The sequence below is a fragment of the Peromyscus maniculatus genome, chromosome 8 (genome assembly GCF_049852395.1).
Source record: "Peromyscus maniculatus bairdii isolate BWxNUB_F1_BW_parent chromosome 8, HU_Pman_BW_mat_3.1, whole genome shotgun sequence".
NCBI classification, from domain to species: Eukaryota; Metazoa; Chordata; class Mammalia; order Rodentia; family Cricetidae; genus Peromyscus; species Peromyscus maniculatus.
This window is the reverse complement of record NC_134859.1, coordinates 106512159-106526676: the sequence shown is the minus strand read 5'-3', so window position 1 is coordinate 106526676 and position 14518 is coordinate 106512159. Positions and strand designations below refer to the sequence as shown.

Sequence of the window (14518 nt, the reverse complement as noted above, 5' to 3'; positions counted from 1 at the left end):
GAAACAAGATCATGGTGACTCCACTGAAGCCCTGTTGTGGTGTACCATTCCTAGGAAGACCTGGACAAATGTCTACCCACCCCAGCTAGGGAACCAACACCAGGACCAAAATAAGGAAATCATCAAGACCAACTTGGTAAACCAATAAGTTGGATTGTGGTTACTTACAGGAGTATGGGTGAGGGGTCACTTACAGGAACAGAATGGAGCTCTGCCTCTTCTAGGTGGCTCAGTGAGTGTCTCTGCAGGCCTTACTGCTTATGTACTCTGGGGGAGGGACCTGGTGAAGCTGGTTGGTTTCAGGGACTTCCTGAAGCCACTGAATTATTTACTTTCTGGGTTTAAGGAGCTTCCCTGCAGAGTGAGCTCCATCTCTCTTAGATTATGCTCAGAACTCCAAGATGGAAGGTTTCATTTGGAAGATGTCCTGAGGCTCCCCCCACTTTGGAAAGGGACATTCAACTCTGTTGAGAAGCTATGGAGTGGCTTATATTTTGTGTTGTATCAATCCTGTGTGACATTGGTTTCTGAACCCCGCCGGCCATATCCCCCAGTTTCCACCTTGCCCTTCATCAAGCCTGCACGTCTTATTTGATTGCCTGTAGCAGTCGATTGAGATTCCTGTCTTGTTTTCACAATTCTACAGGGTCCACCCGGACGCCAGAACGCACTCCTAAGACACCAATCTGCATAGCTTCCCACTTAAAAATTCTCCAAGTGACATCATAAAGTCCTTGGTGTGCCATCCAAGGAGCTCCATGATCAGATTCCCAACTTCACATGACAGTCCCGTCTCGGTTCTGTCCAATTCCGATGTTGTTCCGTCTCTATATTCCCAGAAAGACATTTCCCTGTGGCTGTCCCTAGTTGGCACCTGCTGTCTCTTCTCTGCCCTGCCTCCCCTCTCCCCCTCCTCTTCCTCCTCCTCCCCTCCTTCTCCTCCTTCTCCCCCATCTCCATTGGGGTCTGTCACCAGCTCTATCTGGGAAGCCAGAACACCCTCCCCCACGAGTGTGGTGGTTTCCCCATCTCTCTCGTTGACATTTTATTCCTCCAGTTGCTCAAATGTCTTGGTATAGCACTTGCCGTCTGCCAGTCCCTAGGTGTGACATGGTGCAAAGGAAGATCCCACTTCTCAAGGCTTGTCCACCTCCACTGGGGTGGCTGGCTGTTGTGTCTCTACTGCAAGCTTCTCGGGGACACATCCCTGTGGTACTCCTTTGTTCCCAGCATAGGGGGAACTCATGGTAGTGCTTTCTGGAAGGGTCAGGACATGGGTGCTAGATGATCAGGGTTTCCTCGGCATCCCTAAGGCAGGCTCAGTCCCCTGTGCCAGGGTCTCTGTCATTGCAAAATAGGGACCTGGGGAACTGGTGAGAGTTCATTCGGCAATGTGCTTACCATCTAAGCTTTTAGATGCCCAGCACCCACATAAAAAGTTGGCCACAGTGGTAATTGCCCATAACCCCAGCCCTGGCTGGGTAAGGGCTCACTGACCAGCAAATTTATCCTAACTGGTCAACTCCAGGCTCAGCAAGAGAAGCTGTCTGAAAAAATAATGAGACTGAGTAAGGCAGACACTTGCCATCAACTTCTGGCATCCACACATACATGCAGGTACATATGTACATGCCTTTCCATGTGTGTATACCCACAATACCCTCCCCCCATGCAAAATAAAAAGATAAATTAAAAGGTGAATATCTGGGTTAGTGACAGGAGACAAAAATGCCCCCAACCACTCTGGCTGTGCCTCTACCATCTCTACTTCATTAAAAACTGCTTAAACCCCAGAAGCCTGGTGACTCGGCCATAGCTGGGCTGGGGTGATTTTTGGGGGTGGGGCATTTGTCATTTGAGGTGCAGAGTCCTCCTGCTGCTGAGCCCGGCCTCATAGCCAGGGCCTCCCTGAGCTCCCAGGCTGAACTCAGGTCAGACAGCCACCAGCCTTCCCTCCACAAACTGTTCCCCTGACCTTGGGGAGAATCGCTTCCCAAATTACAGCCCTCTGCTTTGGGAGTGTTAAACACAGCAGAGAACACATAAATTACATAAGGCCCTTCCCATTGCCGCTGGGTGCCTGGAATAATGTCACTTTTCACCAAACCAAAAGGTACACTGTATTATTAAAACAGGCTGGCATTAAAAAAAGAAGTGTAGCCACGGTGACTGTCAGCCTCCCACCAGATGCCAGAATAATAAACCGGGAGACAGAATTCATAAGGCATGAGGCGAGCGAAGGGTGAAGCCGGTTTTGCAAGAGCGATTTAAAAGCGGGAGGAGGAGGAGGCTCATTTTCTCAGAATATTGTCTATTCCCTGTAATCTTTACTACTGAGACGTGACCCTCTATCCTGTTTTCTCTTGGTTAGAAGCATAGTGAGCTGCGCTTTCTGGCTTTGAGAGTCATTTTACACTCTCCTGTTAGTCGTGTGTGTGTGTGTGTGTGTGTGTGTGTGTGAGAGAGAGAGAGAGAGAGAGAGAGAGAGAGAGAGAGAGAGAGAGAGAGAGAGAGAGAGAGAGAGAGAGAGATGTAGCCCAGGCTGGCCTCATACTTGCTGTGTAGGATGACCTTCAATTCTTAATCCCCCTGCCTCCACCTCCAGAGTGAAGAAATCCCTCACTGGTGCTCCACATCCCCTCCCTTTCTATGCCCTTTCTCCTTTTCATCTTGAATCCTATAAATAAAGCCACTTTCTCAGGTGATTTTTAATTTATAAAGAATTAGTGATGTCCCCATCCTGTCCTTGGGTCCCGAAGGCTATGTGTAACTTCTCTTTGGGGGATTTGGGGACGGTCTATTCCGTCTTTGATGCAGGGCCTTGCCCCACAGGAGTCGCTGAGTGCCTTACAAAGTCTAGGGTATGACGGTCTTTGCTTGCCATGTAGAGTGTGTATGTGTGGGGGTCATTTTCTTGGCCAACAGTGGCCAACTACAACACTTCACACTCCAATGACTTTGGGTTCCTGGAGTTAAAGTTGCAGCCTGTACTCACGTGTGTGTGTGTGTGTGTGTGTGTGTGTGTGTGTGTGTGTGTGTGTGTGTGTGTTCGCACATGCACAGGTGTATATAGGGGACACCATGAGGACTTAGAGTTCCCCACTTGCCCTCCCTGCAGCTGCCTGCAGACCATCCTTTGTGGGTCATCAGTTAGACATGCCCTGTGTATTCCTCACCTGGATTATGAGCTCGCCTGGCCTGGACTTGGGGGACCTGGTGCCACACACAGTGAGGCACACTCAGAACACGTGGGGCATCATAACTGCTTCTGAGGGTGAAGAGGACTCGGTTTGCCCCCCCACCGATGAGACCCTTTTGCTGCCAACCGTAGGAGTAGCAGATTGTGGCCTTGACCCTGGCGCCCTGGGGAGGCTAGCTATATAACGCTTCTCTTCCGTCTCAGCCAGCCTGGTCTGGCTCCCCTCCTCACCCCACCACACTCCTCTGACATTGTGGTGGGGACTGCCAGGGTGGAAGATAAGAATAGCAATCCCACAAGCCTACAGCAGCTGGAGATGCATGGCTGCACAGGGTATGGGAGGGGGTGGGGGCTTCAGGCCTCCAGCCTGTGTTCTGTGTAGTGGTGATGGATGGTGCTTCCTACTGTGGAGTAAAGAAGATGCGCCTCCATGGTGGAGGACAGGTTGCTAAATTATCTCCCACTCAGTTCGGATCAAGGAAACCAAAACAGACTGGGTCATGGTGGGGCATGGCCGGGACAGCTGTGGGATGGTGAAAATTCTTATCGAGTGTTCTGATCCTGAATGGTTTAACTTGGAAGGTGCTACATGCAGAATTGGGGTTGGAGCAGGGAAAAAGCTATGCAATTATGAGGGGAGGCACACTCCATGTGACAGTGGGCGCAGGTGTGCCATGGGGGCCGGGAGGAATTGCCTTGCACAGACAGGGATATTCTGGAGTCCTGGCTGCAGGGATGAGGAAGTGTGACAAGAGAGGATCCAGATCTCAAGGGTCCTATAGGTCGTGGAAGATTTACCATGATACCACCTGTGACTGCGGGTAGCCACGAGAGACTCAGGGCCTTAGCACTGCATCTGTCATCTGGTCTCATTTTCTTGGAGTATCCCAAGTCCTGTGAGCCTGGAGCTCCCACAGGCTGAGTTTACCATGGTCACTGAAGCGGCATTGAGTATTTCTTCTAACTGACTGTCCTGGAGGGCTGTGGCTAGAGTGAGGGCACCATCTGACCAATCCCACTAGAAGAGGGGACAAGGTGTCTGTATGTGACAGGTAATCTAAGATGGAGGAGACTGGAAATGCAGCTAGAAGGGGATGGCAGAAAGATGGGGAACCACTTGGTGGGAGACCAGCACCAGGCGGACTGGGGAGTCAGAGGAAGTGGACAGCCAGATGCTGAGAGGGCAGCAGCCCAGGCAGATGGCAGAAGGCTGAGAGTGGGCGGGGGGCACTATGGTGCTAATGATGGCCCTCCTGGGGGGCCAGTTCCTCCCCGAGACTGTCAGAGACTGCATCCTCCCGTGGAGGGGGACTCTGATCCCAGTGACAAACTTTTGGCCACTGCCCACTTCTCTTTGGTTTAATGCCAGTGTTTGTTTTATATTAAAGGGGAATGATTATGTCCAAGGCAGGGTATTTATTTTCGTTTTTTCATGTTTTCTTCCTCTTCAGGTTGAAAAGCTGCCTGTGAGAACCTAACTAACACTTTCTTGAGAACCCGATCTATCTGGGCACACTCCACACTGAGGAAGCATCTTCAGGTCCTCCGTGTGACAGAAAAGGAAACAGCATTCCAACAGGTAAGACCACACACCTGCTTCTGCCTTGGTGTTTGAGTCTGCAGTGAGAAACACTTTACTAAGGCCTCCCCGAAGGCGCGGTAGGGCAGTGGCAGGGCATCCCACACATACGTTTGCAGTTCATTGTCTTTGTGGCTTCTGGGAGTTGGTTAAGTCAAGAAGAGTCAACAGGGTCCCCTTTGTTCTCTGTCATCGGCGTGTTTGGGGGAAGTTAGTTTGGGAAGGAGGGTGGGCCGGCTGTGTGGTCTGCTGCCAGTTTGTCAACATGAGATCCAGTGGCCAGGGTTGAGATCTGACTCTCCAACATGTTAGAGATCAGCAGTGAGCCTCCGCCTTGCTGGTGAGGGGATGGAGTCAACCCCTGTCCTCCGGGGTGGTCAACGGGTCAATTGTGACATAAGCCACCAGGATCAGTGTCACACTTGCCGGTTTCAGACACGATCCAGGAGACTTCACTTACTTTCCAGGCCACAGGGCTCAGGGACACCTGTGCTTTCACAAAAGACCTCCACCACTTCCGTTTTGATAGTTTCCTGGGCCTGTTTGTAGAACCCAAGAAAACACTGCACACGTGATTGCAATTTTATGATAAATGGCACACAGGGGCAAGGGCTGTAAGGACCCTGGGTACCATGCGTCCGTGCTTTCTCCCTGGGAAGTTGGGCAGCCCCATCCTCCTGGTCTACTGAATGTTCACCAGCTAGGACATAGCTCAAGTTGTGTGGGTTAGAGGACAACTTGTAGTCCAACCCCATCATGTGGGTTTTAGGGAGGGGGCTAAGGTCAGAGCTTGGTGGCAGTGCCTTTACCCAATGAACCGTCTCTTTGATCCACAGTGACGGCCTTTGCTGGGCCAAGGTGTAGTGAGTACTGGACACAGGGCAATGGGTGGCTTCCCCAGAGCCCACCGCAGAGTCTATAAGAGAGAATTATATGCGGTGTTGATGCCTCTCCAGGGACATGCTCAGTGTCCCCTCACAGCTGGCTGAAGATCTCTTCCCCGAGTTTTCTTCTTGCACCGGGATCCCTGGTCCACAGACTGCTCTGTGTTCCTCACTCAGCAATGTAGCCTCCCCTTGATCATGTGACTACCTCTGCATTGTGTATGAAAGGGATGAGCCCTCGGTAGACACCGTGCTTGGGTTTTTTGAGTTTCGATCTTCTCCTGATGCTGGACAGTTGCAATTCTGATCAGCCATGTGGTCGTGAGGGGAAAGACTGACAGCGTGTTGTGTGGGTGACTGAGGACACTTATGAGGCCAGGCATGGACAATGTGTCCTCACGTGTCTCAATGGGTAGTAGTTTATCGGGGTGCAGCCCCTTGTCCATGGAGGACTACCTGCATACGGGCAGCTCTGATGAGCCCAGCTCTGTTTTGGACTCTAGGGACACAGAAGAAAGAAAGCCCTTACAGAGTTCACGGTCTGGCGGGAGGTGGAGAACAAGCCGCTGGGGATTGCGAGTCATGTCGGGAGTGAAAGGCCCAGGGGACTGATGAATATGCTGAGTTGACCAACGATGGCGAATGGAGGAGGCTGCTGTCTGTACAGGGTGGTGTGGTAAAGCCAGTGAGAGAGGACCTTCCAGACGGGGGTGTGCGGTGCCAAGGCCCCAAGGCAGGGGTGAGCTGAAGCATCTAGAAGATGGCTGTGCAGGGTTGATGGCTAAGGGTGGAGGGGATGGAGTGAACATGAGATCCAGTGCCCTGGGCTGAGGAGGCCTCGGGGTAGAGTGGTGTGATCTTTCATTAAAACCAACAGAAGCGCTCTGAGTCAGGGACTTCTCTGTGACTCAAGTCTGACGATGCTGCCTTCTGTAGAGAGGGTCAAGACAGGGAGGTCAAAGTTGAAGCTGGGGTCAGCTGAGGCCTGCTCTAGGGCTGCTGCTGTCCTTGGGTAGCAATCTGGGCGGGGGACTGTACCAGAGGTGGACATCAGGCCAAGTCTTCTTCCATGCTGACTGAGATGGCCCTGTTCAGTGAGCCAAGCCATGCAGGGAGCCCCTCAGCACTCTCTTGTCACGCTGGGAACTTGGCTTGTGGCTTCCAAGAGCCTCAGAAGAGCTGTGCTTTGCAGCCAGCCTCAGGCAAGCCCTAGGGTCCTGTCACTGGATGCTGGAACTCCTGACTCTACTCCTGGGTAAGCCCAGCTGGCCCAGCTTCACCTTCCTGTGCTTTGGAGAACCAGTGTCCCCAGCAAGGTACCTCTTTGGGCCCATGAGAGCTCAAAGCACAAAGCTTAGCTGGTCCTCAGGGTGGACCTGCAAGGTCCAGGGTACAAGTGCCTTTGCATGGAACTACTTTGTGTAGCACGCTCCCATTCTGACCCCTGTCTGTTTAGAAGGTCCCTCTGATGCGTTGAGGGACAGTTGGATATCTGAGAGTCTTGTCCTTCCCATGGGGTGAAGCCAAGGGGGCATAGACCCACAGGGGCCATCATCTGAGTGAGGACAGCACAGATGTACGTCCCAGCCACCTGTATGTGACCTTGATAGTCTGCCTGTCTTTTCATCAGCTCTGGGAGGGCGGGAGGCAGGTCTCTGAAGGAGGAGGTCAGGCACGTGGCTGAGTGACCAGGCATGTCAGGCTACTGACTCCTACACATACTCCCCCGACCACAGAATGACGCCCGGTAATGTCAAACACACCTCTAGGGTGTGAGAAGCCCTTGCTCTGACTCCTTGGAGGAGTCTCCTAAGAGTGGTTTTGAGGCCATAGATGAAGAGCCTGGGCCAGAAGAGCCTGCTGGAGCCTACAGCCTGCACAGAACTGGGTCACAGTTCCAGGAATGGCTTTGACATCTGGCTACTTAATGTGATCTCCATCACCATTGAAGTGTCCTTACTCAAGGGAAGACAGGAGAAGAAACCGTTTCCTCCTGCCTTTGACCCTGCCCTGTACATTTCCTGTGCATTAAGAAGGGCCTCGTTGTTGGGTCTTATTTAAAAGCTCACCCCTTTCAATGTGTTGTCCATTTGGATCTTAATATGCAGCCACTTCCAAGCCTTCATTAAAAATATGGGTGGACATTGATCTGCTGCAAAATGAGGTGTTGTGGCCAGGTTGTGGGCAGTGGTCCATCAGACACACTGGAAGGAGGCGTCTGTCACCCACTGGCACAGGGGACATCACATAGGTGCCACTCAGTGCCCTGGAGCCACTCTTCTGTGCCAGCCCGCCTCTTCCTTTATGCTGTCCCCACGCTCTCAGATCCTCCCAGCCACACTTCTATGTCCTGTTGGTGTCATTTGGAGGAACCAGGGGTTGTGGCCAGCTGTTCCTTCTCCAGATGTTTCTGAGAGGTGGGCGTTGCTCATGTTCAGGAGCCGAGGGACAAATCAAGTCCACCTGCCTTCCATGCCCCTCACATAGGACAGCAGGCGACTGAGACTGGGGCCCTGCAGGCTGGGGCGGTGCATGCATGTTCTTGGTGGAGCTGCTGGCACCCTACAAGTGCTCAGCATTTGGAGACATCCATCTCCGAGGCCCCCACCCTTGAGCTGCATCCCAAGAGGACAACAGGCAACATCCCATAAATCATCTCCGAATGAGCGTGTTTCCTGCACTCATCCATCACGCCTGGCTCTCCTCTGCTTGTTTTTAAAAGCTGTTAAACCAGAATCCATCACCGGGGATGCCGGCACCTTGGGTTGAGCTGAACACAGGCTGCATGAATCTGTGGTGGGTGACACCCCTCCCCACTTTCTGGTGCATCAGCACTGAGGTCTCCTGGTGTGGGGAGGAGGGTGATCATGGCCTTACCCAGCCATATCAGAAGCCACTCAGAGATAGACCTTCCTGTTGTCTGTCTGTCCAGATCCTGCCATGCTGCATTGCTGCTGGGCAGAAGGGGTGACGGCCATCCGACCCACACAGGGCTTCCTGGAAGGGACGTCTGCATTTGCCTGGGCTTCCACTGGTACCTGATAGTTTAATTAGGGGAAAAGCACCATGGCTGCTCTTCTGTTGGTAAACGTGTTTGGAGAAGAAGTCTCAGTGATGTGGAGCTCAACCTCGTCACTCCTCCTCTGAACATTTCTACCACCGGAATGAGCTCTGGAGGCGCACTGTGCTCACCTCGGGACCTGGACACCCATGGTTGCGTCTCCCTGTCTCCCCACCTGCCGCCTCCTCCTGCTCTTTCCTTCCGCTCTTCTTCCTCCATCTTCCCATCCTCTCTCCACCCTCACCTCCCTCCTTCTCTGCCTTCTCTTTTTCTTTCTCCTCCTCTTCCTCTCCTTCCTTCCCTTCCCCTCCCCCCCTACTGGGGGATTTCCTTCACCTTAAGTTCCTCTGTGTCTTCTTTCCCAACCCTGCTCTCCCAGCTCCATGCTTGGCCTCACTGCCATCTGCCTTTCCCTGTAGCCCACAGTCACATGACATCCAAGGGGTGTTAGGGGAGGTGAGAGGCATCGGATGCCTTCTTCTCCAGGAGAACCTGCGTGTGGAATCTTCCAGGCTTTTGGATGTTCCCTAAGCGGCTGGTGCTGGGTCTGCTCCAGTAGCTGCCTGCCGGTCCCTAGACAGATATCACAGGCCTTGGTGACATTTGTAATATCTTCTTCCATCTGCCTTCAGTGTCTCCTTTGTCCTCTTATTTTTGTTTTTGTTAGTTCAAGGATAAAACCACTCACTGGTGTTGGCATGACCCTTTTTAAAAAGTAGGAGCAGGTCAATATGTTTTCCTTGGCGGCCTTTGAGCTCTGGGGTGGAGCCAGGAAGGGGCTGGAAGGGTCACAGAGGATGCTAGAGAGTTTCCCAGGTCTCGACTCCTGGTGAAGCCGTCCAATTAGAGCACATTAGTTGCCAAGGTAATTAGCATTAGTAACTACTAGGCTGCTCCAGGTGCAGTTCCCACCCGGGAGGCGGAAGGCATCTCTGTCTCTGGGCTGTCTCTAGTCCTTGTGAAGAAAGGGACAGGGTGGCAGCAAGCCTCTTGGGGAGCCTCGTCCCTGAGCCCAGGGCACCAGGGTGGCCACCACACAAGGGAGATGGCTGTTGTGTTCAGGTTGTGTCTTACTGTCCTGTGGCTGCAGCAGCAGAGAAACACAGCCTGGGTGCTTTAAAACAGAAACTACGCAGTCTTGCTTGGTTCTGAGGGTGGCTGTGGCTGCATCTCTCCCATCTCTGCCTCTGCCATGACATGACTGCCCCACCCCCACCCACCCCATCCCCTCTGTGCCTGATCTTGTCCACTTTCACCTTATAAAGACCTCTGCCCTTGCCTTAGGCCCCTTCTCTGGCACAGCTGCCTCCTAACTGGATGACACCTGTGAAGTCCCTGTTTGAATGTGTGTTCCATCGCAAGGACTGGGACCAGGATATGCATATACCTTTGGGGAACGTAATTCCACAGCCAGTATCCTCCATGGCTGCCGGGGGGGGGGGGGGGGGGGGGCGGGGAGGAGCATCCTGGTACTGTAACCCTGAGTGGACCACCCAGACGCTGGAGTTCTCTGGAACACCACTTGGACTGTGATGATAAGAAAGTCAGGAGGGACGAGCCAGGTAATCATACAAAGACGGGCTGACATGAGCTGTGAGAGATGCCTTTGTCTGTTTCCTCTTGTTGTGACCTGAGACTAGGCTGCTTACAAAGAAAATAAATATTTCATACATTTCTAGGGTGGGAAGTCCAAGAACATGGTGCCAGAACCGAGGAGGCCTTCTTTGCAGCAGCATGGGATCTGTCTCTCTCCTGAGGCCATCTTCATGACTTTGTCCAACCCTAGTTCCTTCCCAAAGGTCCCACCCTAGATATCATTAATACAGACATTGGAGAATAAATTTCAGTGTAAGAATTTGAGAGACACACTCCAACCATTAGTGAAGTCTTGAGAGTCCCAGGACCCACAGGTCCTGGCCGGACAGAGAGGAGGCCTTGATAGCCTATGTTGATTGCTGAGGGAACCTGGTCACACCCTCCATTTCCCATCATACCATGGTGCAAAATTCTCTCTCTCTCTTCTTTCAGTCCATATATGTATTTGTTGTGTGTGTTCATGTATATGTGTGTGTTTGCATGTATGTGGGCTAGCCAGTTTGCCCCAGGGATCCCATCTCTGCCTCCTGAATGCTGGAATTTTAGGAGGCTGCCACAGCTGCCTGGCTTTTATGTGAGTTCTATGGCTCTGGATTCTAGTCCTCTTAACTGCACAACATGCGAATCTGCTGAGCTGCCTGCCTCGCCCTGGAAAACCATCTTGAGAGCCAATTAAGAATGAGATTGCTGGACCTTAACCTAACTCTAACAATAGCCTGTTCACAACACGATTCCGAGTACACATTCTCATGCAAGGAGACAGAAACCAGAGTCAGTCTGCAGGGTCTCAAAAAGGATGAAGGGAGTGTTTTGGAGGAAGCTGGAGAGGGGTGCTGAGCAAGGGAGGGAGGAAGGAGGAGGGGAGGAGAGGCAGGGAGGGGAGGAAGTGGACTTGGGTCTCTGAGTGAGCAGTTAACCGCTGGGAGTTAAGGCTTCAGCAGGCCCTTGGCCAGAGGCAGGGCCGGCAAGGCCAAGTGGAGGCTCTGGGGCTGAGAGCTAGAGGAGTGGAGGAATGCTTGGAAGGCCTGGGGACTCCAGGACATGGAACAAACGTCCTTGGGAAATAGGACAGAGGAGACCAGAGAAGGAGGAGCTCTGAGCTGCATCCAGGTCTACATGTGGGGTCACAGGAGAGTCAGGTGTCCTTGGGGACGCTGGTCTCAGTCCTCTCTGTCTTTGTGCCCCACTTTCTCTTGAGATGATGAACTATCTGGGGGCAAGGGTCATATCTTCAGGGAGAGCTGCTGTCCACAGAAGGAGGGAGCGACTCTCTTGGTACATCAGGATAGAGTCAACATGGAACAGCGCCCGGGGACAGCCCTGTCCCACAGAAATTATGGACAGAAGTTGTGACTTCAAATACATACCCTGGACAGAGAGGCAGGAGAGGGTTTCATGCGGGTCTGCTTACAGCCCGATCCCAGGGCCATGTCCCTCACCATCAGAAGCCGTGAGGCTCTCCTGTCCATGTCATCTAAAAGTCAGACATGAGGTTCGCTGCTGTAACTCTCAGACAGGAACCCAGCTAGGTCCCTGTGTCTGGCTGTGTAGAATCTCCATTCTGTCCTTCTGCACAGACACTGCATGGCATTAGAGGGACAGCCGTGGCTCCACTCAGAATGAGGGTCAGTGGGGCTTGTACCGACTGGGAGAATGTCATTTGTTATGGTTTGCAAGGACCCACCAAGTGTTTCAGGGCGGTAGCTTTCAAAGACACCTGTGTTCAGAAGAGGAGGGCTGGCACACGTCCAAGGAAGAAAGAGATCCCAGAGGAGGAGACAGCACAGGCTTGGCTTGAGATGTGTGTGTGTGTGTGTGTGTGTGTGTGTGTGTGTGTGTGTGTGTGTGCATGTGTGTGCCTGTGTGTGCATGTGTGTGTCTGTGTATGCCTGTGTGCATGTGTGTGCCTGTGTGCCTGTGTGTGCCTGTGTGTGTCTGTGTGTGCCTGTATGTGCCTGTGTGTCTATGTGTGTGCCTGTGTGTGCCTGTGTGCATGTGTGTGCCTGTGTGCATGTGTGTGCCTGTGTGCCTGTGTGTCTCTGTGTGTGTGTCTGTGTGCCTATGTGTGCATGTGTGTGTGTGCCTGTGTGTGCATGTGTGTGCCTGTGTGTGCCTGTGTGTGCCTGTGTGTGCATGTGTGTGCCTGTGTGTGTCTGTGTGTGCCTGTGTGCATGTGTGTGCCTGTGTGCCTGTGTGCATGTGTGTGCCTGTGTGCCTGTGTGTCTCTGTGTGTGCCTGTGTGTGTCTGTGTGCCTATGTGTGCATGTGTGTGTGCCTGTGTGCGTCTGTGTGTGCCTGTGTGCATGTGTGTGCCTGCGCATGTGTGTAGTAGAAGAGGAGACAAAAGAGAGACAGTAACCCTGTCCTCTCCTGGGACAGACGGCTCCATCCTTGACCTTACACCACTGGATGTTGCTGAGCGATGGTTGGAAGTGTAGGAAACTTGCAGGACGTGGCCTCCTGCAATTATCACTGCGGGTCGATCAGGATGTCATCACCTTGGCAGGACCTGAAAGCAATCAAGGCTGAACCCAAGTTCAATAAAGACCAAATGGGATGCTCCTAACTTCCTGTGAGGGGCACCTCTGTACCCAGAGCCCCTCAAACAGTTCAGACGGTTTGGGGACTCCTCAAAGTGACCTGCTGGTTGAGTGCAGCCCGTCTGGCTTGGAGTGTCTGTCATTCCAAAGGTTGTGGGTGTCATTGCCCTGTTAATCGTCACAACTCTGAGAACACAGCCACAGGCCAACTTTGAGTGCTGGACCATTCAGAATCAAACCTCACATCAGTTCTCCAGCACTGACACTCACTCAGAATGTGCTTACTGGATAGTTCAGAAGTTCAACACTACTAAAAAGTGAAGTCCACATACCAGGGCCTACCTCTGAACCGTGGCTACTGGCCACGTGAGTGAACACTGCACTTGAGAGCAGTACACTAGGCCACTTTATGTTTCTATAGCTAAGTATCCGAGGCTGGACAACTTTATAAAGCAAAGAGGTTTAGTTCTGGGGGTTCAAGGCAATGGTACTGGCATCAGCTCAGCTCTGATGAGGACCTTCTGGCAGATATCACAGTGGCAGGAGCATGTGCAGGAGAGAGGTCACATGTCTAGCCAGATAGGAAGTCAGAGGGGAGAGAAGTTCTTGTATAATAGCTCATTCTCATAAAATGTGACTCAGGGTCCCATGAGACCAACTGCAATCTTTTCTGAGGTCAGGACCCCAGCGACCTCAGCATTTCCCACTAGGACCCACCTTTTAAAGATCTCACCACCTCTCAACAGTGCCTCAGTGAGGACCAAGCTCCCAACACATGAACTGTGGTGATGGTAGTGGTGATGATGGTGGTGATGGTGGTGATGGTGGTGGTGATGGTGATGGTGGTGATGGTGATGATGGTGATGGTGGTGGTGGTTATGATGGTGATGATGGTTATGGTGGTGGTGGTTATGATGGTGATGATGGTTATGATAGTGGTGGTTATGATGGTGATGATGGTTATGATGGTGGTGGTTTTGATGGTGATGATGGTTATGATGGTGGTGGTTATGATAGTGGTGATGGTGATAGTCATGGTAGTGGTGATGGTGATGGTGGTGGTGGTGATGGCAGGGTTGGTTTCAAAAGCTTCCCTCTGGGTTGTGGAAGCCGTCCTCTCATCTTCATACATACTTCTTTCTGTGTGTGTCTGTTCTCATCTCTTAAGTATTACAGTCAGATTGGACCAGGACCCGCATGGTGATGCACCTCGCTCCCTTCACCTCTCTGCAGCCTGTCTCCAAACATAACTAAACATTGAGGATTAGGATAATCTCAATGTGTAGCTCTGGCTGGTCTGAAACTCACTATGTAGGTCAGGCTGGCCTCAAACTCTCAGAGATCCACCTACCTTTAGCTCCTCAGTGCTGGGACTAAAGGCGTGGTGAAGGCGTGGGCCACCACACTTGGCTTAGTACATGAATTTTTAAACACAGTTTAGTCCATCCCAGAAGGACACATAAGAATTCTCTGCTGTATTTTCACAACTAACAATGAGTCTCCTATTCTTTCAATAGTTACCATGAGGAGTTAAGGTTTGGCAAGGTCTTACCCTATAGCCCAGGCTGGCTGCAGCTCAGAAAAATCCTCTGCTCAATCCCAAGTGCTGGGACTATAGGCATGCATCGTCACACCTGGCTTAGAAATGAAATTTTAAAA

The 14518-nt window shown here is 52.1% G+C and overlaps 1 protein-coding gene across 11 annotated transcripts in view; it reads left to right on the top strand.

Moving 5' to 3' along the window:
- The window catches only part of Rbfox3 (RNA binding fox-1 homolog 3), a 426573-nt gene that overhangs the window by 101478 nt on the left and 310577 nt on the right, over positions 1 to 14518 (top strand). For all 11 annotated transcript variants that reach the window (XM_016008571.3, XM_076543863.1, XM_076543867.1 and 8 more), the window contains one exon: positions 4651 to 4778. The gene's annotated coding sequence lies outside the window, so the exon portion shown is untranslated. The remainder of the gene's footprint in view (positions 1 to 4650; positions 4779 to 14518) is intronic.